The following is a 15,357-nucleotide window of genomic DNA, read 5'->3' as shown; positions in this document are numbered from 1 at the left end:
AGTAATAGGCTGAAATAAGTCATGCATCCTGTCCGTGTATCATATGTCCTGCTCCCCGAGTCTCACCGCAGCGCCGCTCCTTTACAAATAAAAACCCCATTCTCTCCCAATGGGATCACATTGAATTTCCTCCTAACAAGTGTGTTGTTAAGGTCACCGGTCCCGCCCATGAGGGGCTCCTATTGGGCGGTTCGCCTGGTCGGATATCCAAACAGGCACCTTGCTCCGCGTCGTGATTGGCCACAGCCAGTGCAGTTATGTTAATGAGCACCTGGTGGGCCGGCGGAGGTTGGAGCAGCGCGGAGCGCTCGTGCTAAACAACACAGAGGGACCACCGAGCGACCGGTCTCACGCGCTGCTGTGTTTCTTTACTTATTAGTTAGTTATACATAGTTATACTATTTCAAAGCTGACAGTTTGGACGTTAGGACGCGGGTGTCACTGTACAGCGCGTAGGCGAAACATTTTCGGAGTATTTTTTGTTTAAATAACTGTTTTAACTAAAACGCACAGCCGCGCGCTCGAGCCCAGCGCAGCAACTGTTGTGTGTGTGCGTGTGTGTGTGTGTGTGTGTGTGTGTGTGTGTGTGTGTGTGTGTGTGCCCGTGTGGATTACAGAGACGCTCAGTGGGCTGAATGTTTTGAAGGACAGCTGCAGGAAAACAAGAAGAAACTCTGTTTTAGCCTATTTGTAGAATAGGGACAAGAAGCACTGTTTTATTCCTGCCACAGAGTCGAACTAAAGTCGGCGCCGGGACGGACTTCAAAACACACTTTCTATAAAAGCGTATGTTAGGTAAGTGGTGACACTTTGATTCAATCCGTTCCACCCACACACTCCATTTCACTGTAACTTAAGCTTGACCATTGGCTTCCTGCCATTGCTTGGTTATTGTTATGGTATTTCAGTCTATCTGTCTGTAGTGTGTATATCTATCTGTCTGTCTGTCTGTCTGCCTGCCTGCCTGCCTGCCTGCCTGCCTGGCTTGTGGCTTGGCGTCTTCAAGTCTCGCTGTCAGTTGGGGACGGCTGGCTGCTTGGAGCCCGGCCATGAGAGAGAGAGGCTCACAGCGAGGAGGTGTAACGTTGCGCCTGTTTGTATGGTTCAGTTCAGGGTTCATCGCCATGCCGTCTTGTGCTTGTGGTGGACTTGTTTGTCAAAATTCTATTTTTGCCATGGACATACAAATATCACCAGAAACAGAGCTATAGCCCTATAAACTACTGGTGCTGTGGTCCTCAAAGTGGGTTGAGGAACCTTCGGCATTCCTTGAAGGTGGTCCAAATGGACCATTATAGGTCTGAGTGTACAAATGGAACTAAATGGATCCTACGGGACCATTTACGGGTCCATTTGGTTCCATTTGTACACTCTCAGAGTTATGGGGTCCTTGAAAATAAAAAGTTTGAGAACCACTGTACTAGTTGGACTCCTAATGTGCCATAGAGTCAGAGTAAATCAGTGTCATACATATTTTGAAGAAAACCTGGAGACTGATATTCAGTAATTGGGTCTTATGATCAAAATAAGATTCTTATTTAGATTTTACATAACATTATAATACAACAGTATAATGTTGCGTAAAAAAAACCAAAATCTAACATTTGCCACAAGTCTTTTCCATGTGTCCATGTGTAGGCTACGGACATATTGATGATCCCTGGTTCAGTTCAGTTGCATTGCATGTCCACCTCACTTATTTCTTTCTTTCTTTCTTTCTTTTTCCTTTATTTATTCAGGGAAGCCCATTGATAGCAAGCTCTCTTTTTCAAGGACACCCTGATAACTTCAGACAGTTACAAAATGAACCATAGTGGAGAATCATTTTAAAAAGCTTTCCAAGACTGAGAAGAAGGTGGACCCTTTAGATTTGAGCTACGTTATTCATAGGTCATAGCCATAGCCGTTGATTGATATTGTATGTATTGACAGTCTATAATTTAAGTTAATTTGACACTTATATGCTTCGCCGTTTATGTAGGCTACTCCTGTACTGTATAATCATTCTCTCCACTCCAAGAAACATTTAAACAAACTGTTGACAACGACTCCAACATCGCAATGTGGGTTTGGTTTAAACTTGTCAAAAGTTATTCCCTATTTAACTACATATGTGATATAACCTTGTAGAATTCTAAACTATACATTGCCCTCTCTAGTCTGTTAAGAACACACACACACACACACACACACACTCACACACACACACACACACACACACACCAAGAAGTCTGTTGGGTTTAACACAATAAATTATTCGGGGAGGCCAAGTCTTAAAGAAATACTCTAGTATAAACTATGGTTTAACGGTTAGATGAATGGGTCAATAAAATGGACGATGTTTGTGATGACCTCATCTCGCCCAGGTGTCCATTATCACACCAGGACGGAACATGGAGCGGTTATTAACCCGGTGACCCTACTGCACGGCAGGTGACCTCAAACAGGTCAAGACTTGCTCTAGTTTCCTCCCTGTGGAATAAACCTCTGGCCGTGTGTGTGTGTGTATGTGTGTGTGTGTGTGTGTGTGTGTGTGTGTGTGTGTGTGTGTGTGTGTGTGTGTGTGTGTCATATAGTTTGTCTAGTTAGTAGTGTGTGCATGTGAGTGAGTCTGCATGTTGGATGGCTCTCCAGTGGAAGTCGATCAGTCACCAGAACAAGTCTGTCAGGACAGAAGCATTGACTGTGTTGATACAGAAAACATTGTGCCTCGCTCTCACTGGCTCACCAAAGCATCTGGACTTTAAAAAGCAGTGCATAAAAGGAAGAAACATTTGTCCTCGCTTTGTGGTGGGATTAGACTGAAAGGAGGTGGTGATAATGGAATCATCATGTGCTGAAGTGGAATGTACACAATTCGATCCAATACAGTTGAGTACACATTAATTAAAACCCTGGGTATTGTCAATTTTTACAGCACTCAGGATTTTGCTGTGTACCCACCGAGGATGTAATAACGCAGATATGAAGTGATGTTTATGCTATGACATTGTCATACTTTCCAAGCAGCCAGAGTAGGCATTTGTGCATGTGTGGTTGCGTGCGTATGTGCGTCAGAAAGGCGAGAGCAAGAGAATGCACATTTGCATGGGCGGCCATAGCTGAATGGGTAGAGAGACCACCTGGGAAAACAGAAGGTTCACGTCCCGGCCCCGGCTATGTGCTCCCAGGGTAGTGCCCATTGCTCCTCCTGATACTTAGGATGGGTTAAATGCAGGACACATATAGGCAAATTCAGTGACAAATACCTCAATTATTATTATTATTATTACATACCTACTTCTTATACGTTGGGTGCAGAGGAGAATAAACTGTATGGTTTAGGGTGGTGGGGGGTCATCCATCGTCTTTTTGCCAGTGGGTAAAAGCATCAGATAAAATAAATGGGTGCGTTTATCTGATGGTGGCGGTGGGGCGGGCCAGGGGCAGAAGGGATGGCACTCTAGGGTAGTCACTGCATTGTTCGTTGTTGTTTGGATGAAGGGGTGGTGGTGGAGGGGCTGCTTTGCTGGACTGCCTGTGGTATTTGCCAATAGATAGTGAGGCAATAAAAGCCCATTCTTGCTGCACGTCCCTCCCCTTTTTGTGCTCTGCAGCATCGGGGGCACATTGAGAGTGGAAGCAATGAGTGTCGGTTAGACAGTCCCTCTGGGCGAACGCTGACCTGCCTGCCGAGCCCCGTCTAATGGGCATTTGCATGCTAATTGACCCCCCAGAGTCCCACAAGGACCATTGGCCTCGCGTAGCTGTCTTCAGTCAGCTGCGTAGAGCAGACACAGAGAAGAGCACACTGTACATGCGCTCACTTTGGGACTAGTTATGTGAGTATAATTTAAATGATTTGTTGGCATTTTATGCTTTATTCAGACTTTTAGAGAGTATAGAGAGATGGAAAATCGATGGTAGCTTATTTTACTCATTATGTACTTGTACACAAGATGTAACAATATATATAATATAATCTCAAGAAAGAGGAGAGACATGCAAGATATGATGGGAGTTGGATTCGAACTTGGGTCCTCTTGAGCATATCGACCATGGATGTCTAAAACTGTTAATTTTCAGGAAATGGAAAAATAACCTGTGTTCCAACTTCCAATTGATCCAATGTAGTTATTATGTAGTCACAAGCTTTTGTTAATACTTTTCATTGGTTCAATATTCATAAAACCTACGGACACACTTAACCACTTAAAAAAAACAGTAATATTAATTTAAATAGCAGATCTACAAACGCACAACACATCGCATTTGCAACCCTTGTAGATCGGCTATTTTCGCTACTTTCGTGTGACAGTCTTGTACAATGAAGCAGGACATTAATCTTTGAAAAAACATAACAAACGTTGAAATATGGACATATGAGGTTTCTGACCGACAGCAACAATATGGCCAGTACACTAACTGGCTGAGCCACCAGACAACCCCCATGAGACTATATTATTGTGTGTGTAGACATTTTGGGACTTGTCTTGTATTGATTGGGCCTTGTGCTGGCAGGAGAAGGCAAATAATTTGTTGTGTTCAATAGCTAGGGCCTTATTGCAGTCAACGTTATGGATTAGCACGTGTTCTACCAGTGTCCATGAAACTGTCCGCGGTTATTTGTTTCACTCCCTTCCGACAAGGCCCAGAGCCGCTGCCCAGAAATGATGTGTTGCCTACTTTGTTTTTGTTGCTGACTAATAGAGGGGAAAGAATGAATGAGGTTTCACAGTATTGTATGCTCCTCTTCTTTATGCGATGCAGATTTTTGCTTACACAAACACAGACCCATTCGCACACATGCAGAGTGTGTAACATTGCTGTTTGAGATTGTTTGGTCCAGTCTCCTGAGCTCTCCTCCATGGGAACTAACAGTTTGATGGCTGGCCAGGTCTGGTTAATGATTGAACCCAGTCTGTTGTCCTCTATCTGGGTCATTGTTCTGACACACTGGAGAAAGACACGCTCTGTGACTTGACTCTGTGTCCTTTTGTGTTCCTTTACCGCTTGTTGATCATGTTGAAAAGACTCACACATGGCTGGACCTCTGTACACGTTTTGAAAGGCAGGTTCAACATGGTTCGAGCATCCTTGGACAATAAAGTTAGTCCAATGATACTCTTGCACGGTATAGGAAAGTAACTTTCTCCCAAGTTTTGTATTTTATTTTTTCACTTTAATTGGCTCCCGACAGACAGTAAGTGGAAGAACACCGGCAGCCCAGACTAGGAAGAATTCAATAACCGTGAAAACATGACACAGTTACTCGTCAGATGCTCTGTCTCAAACACAGAGAGCATCCTTTTAAAGAAAAGAGATTCTACTGATTGAATGGAGGAGTAAATTGTTTATTGTCTCACATTAAACCAGTTATACTTACTCCCTCGTCTAGACAGCCAGACTCCTCAGCTGTGGTCCTCCCGTGCTCTGTCACATGTCCAGCGAGAATCCCACATCCATCAGGCAGTTGGAGGCACCTGCACAGACAGCTTAAGGAGATGTGACCCTTGAACGCCACTTTTGAACTCTTGTTTGATTACCGTTCTCTTCATTTCCCATCGCCAACCCATCACTCCCCCACTCTCCTATGGCACGCCACCACTGTCCTATATACTAGCACCACCCATTCTCCTATTGCATTGACCCACTCTCGTGTAGTACGCCCCCTACTCTACTATAGCACTCTGTCACTCTCCTATAGCACACCCCACTCTCCTTTGAACCCCTTACTCCCCTATAGCACCACCCACTCTACCTTAGCGCTTCCCACTCAGCCATGGCACACCCATGTTCATTATATAGAACTCCCAGTCCCCACTCTCCTATAGCACCCCTCCACTTCCCAGCTAATAAGCCCCAGCCACTCTTTCTAACCCTCTGTTCTCCACCTCCTATAGCCTCCATCCCTCCCTCCCTCTCTCCATGTCATCCAGCATACCTTTGTTGCCATAATTGATCATTCTGGCAATCTCTCCTTCTCTCTCTCTCTCTCTCTCTCTCTCTGTCTCTCTCTCTCTCTCTCTCTCTCTCTCTCTCTGTCTCTTTCTCTTCCTCTCATATGTCTTTACTTGTAACACAAGTTCTCTGGTTTCATCTTCGATCACTCCCTCGCTCTCTGTTCCCTTTGAAGTACCTGTACCATTTCATCTTCCTCCCATCCCCTCATACATTGTAGATTAGTACCTGCTTGAGAGCAGACAGGAAGGATTCACGCTCCCATAACATATGACATACGGTATAACTTTCTAACTCGCAAGGATCGGCAATCCCAAACTGTAATAATCACACTGCCGCCATTTTGCTCTTACATCACACCCTCATCCCTCATCCTCACCCTGAGTATGATGACATAAAAGCAAACTCTCAGTTGTCACACAATGGGAATTCCACTTGGTTGACCAAAGCTAACAGCACATCTCCATTAAGTGTCTCACTGTAGACTTTCAATTCCTTAGCTCAGTTTACTTACCCACAAAGAAAACACAGTGTCTATTGTCAACCCCGAACTTAAATCTGGAGTGACAGTTTCGTTTTTTTTTTTACATGATTGATGCGCTTGTTGGTTGAGTGCAGAATTCTGCAGATTTGACTATTTATGGATTGGTTTTGACAGGCGTGATTGCGTCTGCACATATTAATGTAACAGGTGACATCTGCCAGGGCGGAACTAGTTGCATCATACCATTTTAGCAATGGGCTTATGAAATGACTTGGGATATTTTCTTATCATTTTGGAAATAGATTGCAATAAATCCCCAAACTTTCCACTTACCCGTTGCAAGCTTCTCAAATTCCCCTAGGGACCAAAAATAAAGAGAATAGATGGGTTTATTTGTCACTGGTTGGTAACCACTGCCTTAACGTATCAATTTTGGAATCCAAGTTGAAGAGCTTTGTAAGAGAGGGAAATGATCACAAACTCTAAAAAGCCTAGACCAGCCCCAGACCCCCCAACACCACCACATTTACCCCCACATTTCTCTCTCTCTCCCTGATGTTTCTCTGTTCAAATCTCACCTCCCAGCAGTGTTTTCTACCCCAGTCAGCTAGTAAACTCTCATGTCTCATAATATGGTACCATACCGTACACCACCAGTAATTACTCATGGCTTCCGGCAAACTCTAAAGCTTTTGAACCCTTGTTAGAAGGAGAGAGAGAGAGAGAGAGAGAGATGGAAAGGTGGGAAAAATTAAATAACATCAAAGCTTCTTTTTCTTTTCTTTTTTTCCTTCTTTTCTAATTTGTGTTCCTTTCACGTACAGTAAATGAGTGTTGTCTGTTGAGGGGAGTGTGTGTGGACGTCACTGATGTTTGGCTTGCAGGGGTTTGGGAGGGACTGCATTAAGACCAGGAAGCTGGTGCGTCTGTTCATAAGTGTAATTTAGCTGCTTTTAGGAGGCTGGTGGTTGCTGAAGGGAAGACGGGGGGTTGTGGTGATGTGGGGGTTTGGGGAGGGGGGGGGGGCACAAAGGTGGTTAGAAGTATCAGCCCAAGCCTGAGGGTCCTCATAATGATTAATAGTGTATATGGGAGGGTGTGTGTATGGGCGGATAGGTAAGAGTGTGTGTGTGTGTGTGTGTGTGTGTGTGTGTGTGTGTGTGTGTGTGTGTGTGTGTGTGTGTGTGTGTGTGTGTGTGTGTGTGTGTGTGTGTGTGTGTGTATGGGCATATAGGTAGGAGTGTATGGGCGTGTGTGTATGTGTGCATGCGCGAGTGTGTTTGTGTAACTGAGTGTTTGTGCATGTGTGTGTGTCTCATAGAGTCATACATCATGTTAGTCAGGTCACGATGTCACTTAGGAGAGCTTGCGTTTATTTCTGCACACCGTGCACAAAGACCTCCTGTGTGAGTGTGTTTTATTTTTGATATACTATCATTGTGTATTATAGTGTGAGCCCTCATCCATTAAGACGGAAAGGCAGTGAGGCTCTGTTTCTCTCACTTTGACTCAAAATGCTGAGTCTCAGTCAACACATTCCAGTTTGACCTGATCTCTCCCTCTTTCTTTTTTTCTCCCCCAAGCCATTCCCTTCTCCCTACTTCTCACTTTCCGACGCTCTCTCCGTTCCGATAGCTGGTCCCTCGCTGAATAATTCTCACCTTCCTGCCGGCAATGACTGTCTTCGTTTCACACTACTCTGTATTTCTGAGTCAGACAAATAATTTAATTTTGCTGTGCATTATTCTTCCAGCCTCGCTCTCACTCTCTCTCACTCTCTCTCGCACCCGCCCCCCCCCCCTCTCTCTCTCGTGGCATGGCTGTTGAAAAAAGTTGCTTCCTTTTCTGAAATAGTAGTGATATAATGGCAGAAAATGGGTGTTAGAGTATACAATGACAGACGTTCCTGTCATTGTCCCAGTCGCTCCCCATCTGTAATATCGCTCTCTCTTTTTCTCTGACTGTGACACACACTGTCTCTGTATCCACCTGTCTGTGTGTTTACTTCTGCTCTCTCTATATATCTGTCTGTGTCTGTGTCTGTCTCTCTGATTTGTCTCTGCCATCATCATCAGGTTGTTTTCTCTCTGCTCATTGTGAGAGTAGCACAGTGCTGTCACATGCCTTTCCTTTCTCACCCCCCCCTCTCTTACACACACACACACACACACACACACACACACACACACACACACACACACACACACACACACACACACACACACACACACACACACACACACACACACACACACACACACACACCATCATTGCTGTGACAGGTGGTAGTGTGAGGGTGGTGTAAATTGAATTCAGAGACTTGGTCTGTGGCTTTGCTGTCACACCACTGTTCTAAAACGCACCTATACGTTGTCAGTTGGCACTTCACTTCAATTTGATTCAAATGTTTGCCGGGTCGTGGACATAATGGTTGAAGAAACAAAACATGAACACTCAAAGATTTTACACAAAAGATGTGTAGGACAATACACATACTGTACACTATTGTATATGAATCAGTCAGAACTGCACAGCTAGCAGCACAGATCCACATAATGTTCATTTAACTCTGACTATACCATGTGTAAAATACCTACGGGTCATAGGGTAAACTCACCATTTTACACACGTACACATTTTACTGCAGCCTCCCCTATCATATTACCATGCTAATGCTACTAGAGAGCTACTACGTTCCTCATACCTGTGAAAGATGCTCATGAGTGTTAACAGCTAGGCTCAACCTCTAAGCTCTAGATTAATGGTGGACAACCACCTTTTTTATCTACCAGGTGATCAATCATGAATTGATCAAAAACAACCATTTAACCATTATCGTTTGATGTGCATAAAGCTTTTCTCTCATTATTGACTTTCTATGTTTGTATGGTTGCATACTTTGTTGTAACTTTATATAGTTATATATGTAATCATTGACACAGATGAGGTACTACAGTAGACAGTTGTTTATTTCCTGACTGAGGGGCATGGGTGTGAAACTGCAATGATGGAGAAAACAGATGGAGTACGAACTACGAAGTACCTTTCTTAAAAATGGTATGTTGCTGACTGATTGCGCAAATACAACAATATCACGAGCACATCGAGTGTCAGAGCAATCACACACAATGTTCCAACTTACGTCGGATGTCGGTTGGATTTTGTAGTTATACATTTTTATTGTGGGAGATGAGGGCATAACTCACAGCATTGTTTATAGGCACACCTATACTGTCAATTTGTTTGAAGTAATTCATTCAAACAAATTGTTTGTTGGTTGTTTTCATAATTGAATAACACAATCGTAACACATTCTCTAATGACTTCTGCTTTTCAAAAATAAAACTATATTGTTGACTACATCTGGTACAATGTACTACTGTACATTGCGTACATTATGTACAAGATCACTAAAAGGTTATGTGGACAGAAGGAGGACACCCAGCATTGTATGGGGAGTACGGGGGCCTTTCACAGAGCGTAGGAATGGGCCAAACGCCCAAATGGTGATTATTTCTTCCGAGTTATTCTAATTAGCAGCCTTATAATAAGACAAACGCAATCACTGTCTGGCAGTGGGTGAGCACGCCAGCCTTGGGAAATGGCTAAGTGACCATGTGTCCAAACAGGCTGCCCACCCCTGCTCTAGAAGTTCCTTGTCACTGCAGTTCATGTCTTTGCCGATGGTGCACAGGTTAAATTGTAAGCACCAGGTAACTTGGACCATTACAAGGTGACAAAAAGATATCTATATTAATTAGAAAGTTGGAAAGTGAACTTAAGCTTTTACCAGTTCAAATGGGTTACATATAGCAATATGGAGAGACACAATGTACACTTCCCAGAGTGTACGTGTACTGACAAGTCAAGTCAAGTAATTTAACTGTGTGTACAATATAGGCAATGCTCCTCCATGCGTGTCATGGAGGAGCTCTGAGCCGTGAGAACCGAAACCTGCCGGCTGTGGCAGTTTGTTGGAGTTTAAACTAGCTTCCCATGGGAAAGCACCAGACTCTGACAGACAAGTGTGTCTCTGCTACCTTACAGTATGTGGGGAGATATATGGCGTCACGGATTTACCGGCTTAAAAGTAGACAACTTACTATGGCTCTTGTCAGCTCCCAAAGCTGCTAACAACACTAAGATTAAGACAAGATATTTGTCAAGTTTATGTGAATTTATTTCCGTAGAATAGAATGCAACGATAGTGTAATATATATAGTATATTATGCTATACTATAACTATATCTATACTAATCACGCTCAGGTTTGCTGGTTTGAATGTGAATCCCAGTGAATCATATCAGGGGAGATGCGCAGCGTGAATTGAATTGACACAGCATGTCCTGACTGGTAGCATATCATTGGTTCAAGTGTGTTGCCAGCCTGTTTAGTACCAGGCTCGCTGCAACTATTTTTCAACCACAGTTAACGAGACAGCAGTATTGAGATTGAGTTCAGGAAGAGAGTCACAAAAGACATACAATGTCCCGGCATTTTAGGCATAATTCTTTTTGCAAAGAGAAGTCCAGCGCGCTTCACCCAGTTGAAGGTAGAAGGGCTCGTCTGTGTGTTCAACCGGGACAACCTGAATCAGAGAGAATAATACCTGGGCACTTCAAGAGAGACTACCCAAATAAAATGCTGGAGCACTCGACTGGTCTGCACGTATTTATTATTTTGCAGCGGTGCCTGACGTTTCCACTTGCGTCTTCCTCAGAGTCAAAGAATATACATTTTTACGTCATGTCGTGTCAAAAATGTACTCTCATCAGCAACAACTGTAGTGATGGCAAAGAAATGGAACTTGGAAAGACAGTGACAAACCACAAATAAATTCAAGACCTTTCCAGCCGACAATGAACTGATGGTGAGAAAAAGCAAGAAGGAACTGAAATCTCAATCATATATAGGCTATATATGTATTTATGCTTTTCCATTACTTGTAGATAATAACCTGTTTAGACTAAAATGGATTAGCTCAAGGACAGTGTCTATGTACACAGTCACATACCAATACGGCTACTAATACAATGTGTCCTACATTAACAACCTACTGTTATAGCTACAGTACAAATATAAATCAATTTCAAGTCCGAAAACAAAGGAAATGAACATTTTGACACCAAAATTGGGTATGCTTCCTGACACACTGTGCTGCCACATATTTTTATCTGGCCAGTTGATGGCCTAACTCCCACCTCTGGTGACGAATCACCAATTGGTTCCTGTCTGCGGTGCATGTATGCTGAAGAATGTGCCATCGCTGTAATGCTGCAGTTCATGCTCGATAGAGAGGACGAAGAGGGCCTATTTCCAAAATTGACAGGGAGTAGGGGTCCAGGGAAAAGCAGGGAGGTGGGTAGGAGACAAGGGCATTTTCCCTCTTGGTTATGATTGATAGCGACTTGGCTAAGCTGCGCGGTAATGAATCTAGGTTTATTACAGCCATTTTTTACCCTTGCCACACTCCCCCTAAGCCTGAATTCATGACTGTTATTATGTAAATGTGTCACGTTAGTTGCCGGGGAATGGGAGCTGTTAAGGGGCTGTGTTGTTGCACACACTGCTACTTTGTAGTGCTGCCATGCTGTGACTGAGCTAGCAGGCACTTACTGTAGTTGTAGTTTCTGTTTTTTTTTTCTTTTTTTTTCTTTTGGAGAGCAGAGAGTTGTCCTTAATGAGTCAGTCCTCACTCAGTAAAGAGCCATGCTATTCAATTTCTTCTGCACTCCGTTCTTCCTCCCCCTTCTCTCTCTCTCTTTTCCCCTTCTTTCTTTCCCACTCTCAATTCCTCGCTCTATCTCTGTATGTCAGTAACACCATCTCTTTCACTTATTATCTCCCTCCCTCTCTTTTCTCCTTCTCTCCGCTACTCTTATCTTACCTCTTTCATCTCTTGACACCCCCCACAGAGCGTCTTCAATCACTCTCGAACTCAAGGATGTTTACTCTAGTTTTTTGCCTTTTAGTGAAATTGTGGCTCAATTCGGGGCTGGTTCCCTGCCACTGTCGTAGAGTTTTCCCTCAGCTCTCCTCAGCCCGTGACTTATCCTTTCTGTTCTCTTATCTCTTCCGTCCTCATCCTAGTGTGATTATACTCAACCCCATTGAGATTCCACAGTCCTGACCGACACTTCCAGCTATTCACAAGCAGCATGACACGCAGGTGTACGACCAGCTGACTTACTGTTAGGACCAGTAGCAGTAGCATACAGCTCCCCTGACTCATGGAACTGGCATTGTGTGTGTAGATGGCCATGAGTTAATCATGAAGCAAGCGTGTGTGACTAACAGCCCAGGCTGTGCTTTCAGTTTTGAGACCAACGCTTGCTTGCACCTCATGGATATTTCAATTCAATTCAATCTTACAATGCCAAATGCCAAAACAAAACAAGTTGTCTCAAGATACTTTACATGTTGACTAGAGCAGAAACCAACGTTTCACGCCTGAGCAAGCACTTGGCCACAGTGGCAAAACTCCTCCTTAGCAGGGGGAAATCTTGAGCAAAACCAGGCTCTAGGGTGGGCGACCATCTGCTTCGACCGTGATGGGTTCGTTGAGAGAGAGAAAGAAAGAGAGAGAGAGAGACAGAGACAGAGAGAGAGGAGCAGAGGAGAGAAGGAGCAGAGGAGAGAAGGGGAGAGGATGCATTATTATTATTCATACAAAGATGAACAATAACAATAATAACTAATGACAAAAACAACAATAATAACAACAACTATAATAATAGTCCGCAGCCATTGTTTTGGGAAGTTTGATTCCATGTACAGTATGTCATTTTTCTTTTGTCGACGATAAGCGAAAATGTAGATGAAAGACCTGATTTAATGGCGGCCAATGCTTAGTGGGTAGGGAGGTCGTCTGTTAATCAGAAGGTCACCGGTTTGCCTCCTGGCACCGGTCTATGTGTTGAAGTGTCCCTGAGCAAGACAATAAAGCCCTAACTGCTCCCCCTGAACGCTCATCTTAACCATCTGAGCAGCCATCAGCTGAGTGAAGCTGAAAACAGACTGGTATCCAAAAAAAGAGAAGAAAAATGTGTACTGTGCTGTTATGAGCTGTACTAGAAGGACATCATTCCCCACCCCACCCATGCCTTCCTGACAGCTCATAGATGCCCAGAGAACTAATCAGTGTGTCTGAGTAATAACTACATGTTTTCACTTTTATACCATAGTATGACACCTCACACATGTGAGTCAGTGTGCTGACTCAGCACACAGCCTCTCTTGACTCAGGTCACTCAGTTAAAGTGTTTATTTTCCTCAAGGCTACACATGAACACATCACTTGAGCAAGTCTCATTAACACTCAACTAGTAACGTGCAAGATAAGATGCTCATCAGTGCATCGTGCTAGGCATTAGAACAGCCATTTATGTTCAAACTTATAATATAACAATGAATACAATCAATAACCAAACAAACATGAGACTGGTGCAGGAAACCTGTCATTACCCCAGCTGGGACAAACTTGTCAATACACAATCGTACTTTAGTTTCAGTAGAGATAAATGAGCCACTGGTTGTCTGGTCTCCTTACAACAGTGGATATAGTGAGGTAGTGTGTTAGTCACAGCCATGGAAACATTACACCCAAATCCTAATGTTTGTAATGAAGGAGACTTGAAAGAAGGTCATAGGAAATTCTTTGGAGATGATGGATGACAGCGCTGCCAACCCAACTTTACAGCTTTACTTTTGAAGCAGGTTCGTTATGGAGACATGGAAAGACTAGGGCCTGGGGACCAGCACTTCCACTAACAACAACCACGCACACGCACACGCACACACACACACACACACACACACACACACACACACACACACACACTAGCTCCTACTCAGGAAAAACAGCATCGTTTCCGTGGCTGACGCTATCACGACCCTTGAAAGTGTTGGGGAAAAACACACTTCCTTTTCAGAGGGGACTCGTCTCCCTCAGCACTGACAGGAAATCCTAAACAAAGAGCACAGAGCCCCCCTCATCCCCTGGTGGACATCTGTCATGAATGACTGGTGTATCTGTGGCAACATGTGAACGACAGAGTGACAGATTCATGCATCTATTTATGTGCCATCTCTTAAGTAACTGTCATAGTCATAAAATACTATACTGGGCTGTATTACTATACCATGCTATAGTATACCACACCATGCTGTGCTGTGCTATGCTATACCATACTACACTTGACTATACCACACCATGCTGTGCTATGCTGTACTATACTACTGTAGGTACAATAGAGTGGCTGTTTCGGAACCGGAAGGTTTCCGGTTTCCGGTCTCGAACTGTCCTTGAGACTACTGAAGGTTGGTACCTTGCATGGTTTCCTGAGCCATCAGTGTGTCAATGGGTGAACTTGCACTTGTATAATGCTCTATCTATCTATCTATCTATCTATCTATCTATCTATCTATCTATCTATCTATCTATCTATCTATCTATCTATCTATCTATCTATCTATCTATCTATCTATCTAGGTCATACTATACTTACTACTTAATTTGAATCTATCTATCTAGGTCATACTATACTTACTACTTAATTTAAGTGATTCATTCATACTTAGGTCTTGGTTGGCGCTGTTGGTTTGACTCCTTTGCCAGCTCCCTAACAGGAAATCCAAATCAAAGCGCTGACTCCTCTCCCACTCCCCGGTGGTCATTCGTCATGTCTGAGTCAATCAGACTGCCGCTCTATCTGGCCTCCTTGCTAGACTTCACACGTCGCTGGACTGCACACGGGACAGCGGGCCATTTACAGTGAGACAGTCACAGACAGCCTTACATCATAGGCAACTTCTAAAAGTAGAAAGGAGGGGTGAATGTTGGTGCTTGGTGCCAGCGTCGGGCCACTCTGTAGGCAGGGAGGCGAGTGCGCGTAGCTAATGGTGAGGCCTCGCCAGGTTTGCACTGACTGACT

The 15,357-nt window shown here is 43.8% G+C and overlaps 1 protein-coding gene across 4 annotated transcripts in view; it reads left to right on the top strand.

Moving 5' to 3' along the window:
- The first annotated feature begins 331 nt into the window (after nucleotides 1–331).
- Nucleotides 332–15,357, top strand: part of ddr1 (discoidin domain receptor tyrosine kinase 1) — a 66,400-nt gene continuing 51,374 nt past the window's right edge. For all 4 annotated transcript variants that reach the window (XM_084053705.1, XM_084053706.1, XM_084053704.1 and 1 more), the window contains exon 1: nucleotides 332–795. The gene's annotated coding sequence lies outside the window, so the exon portion shown is untranslated. The remainder of the gene's footprint in view (nucleotides 796–15,357) is intronic.

Source organism: Gymnoscopelus microlampas (assembly GCF_963454915.1).
Source record: "Gymnoscopelus microlampas genome assembly, chromosome: 3".
Taxonomy (NCBI): Eukaryota; Metazoa; Chordata; class Actinopteri; order Myctophiformes; family Myctophidae; genus Gymnoscopelus; species Gymnoscopelus microlampas.
This window is presented reverse-complemented; position numbering and strand designations above follow the sequence as displayed.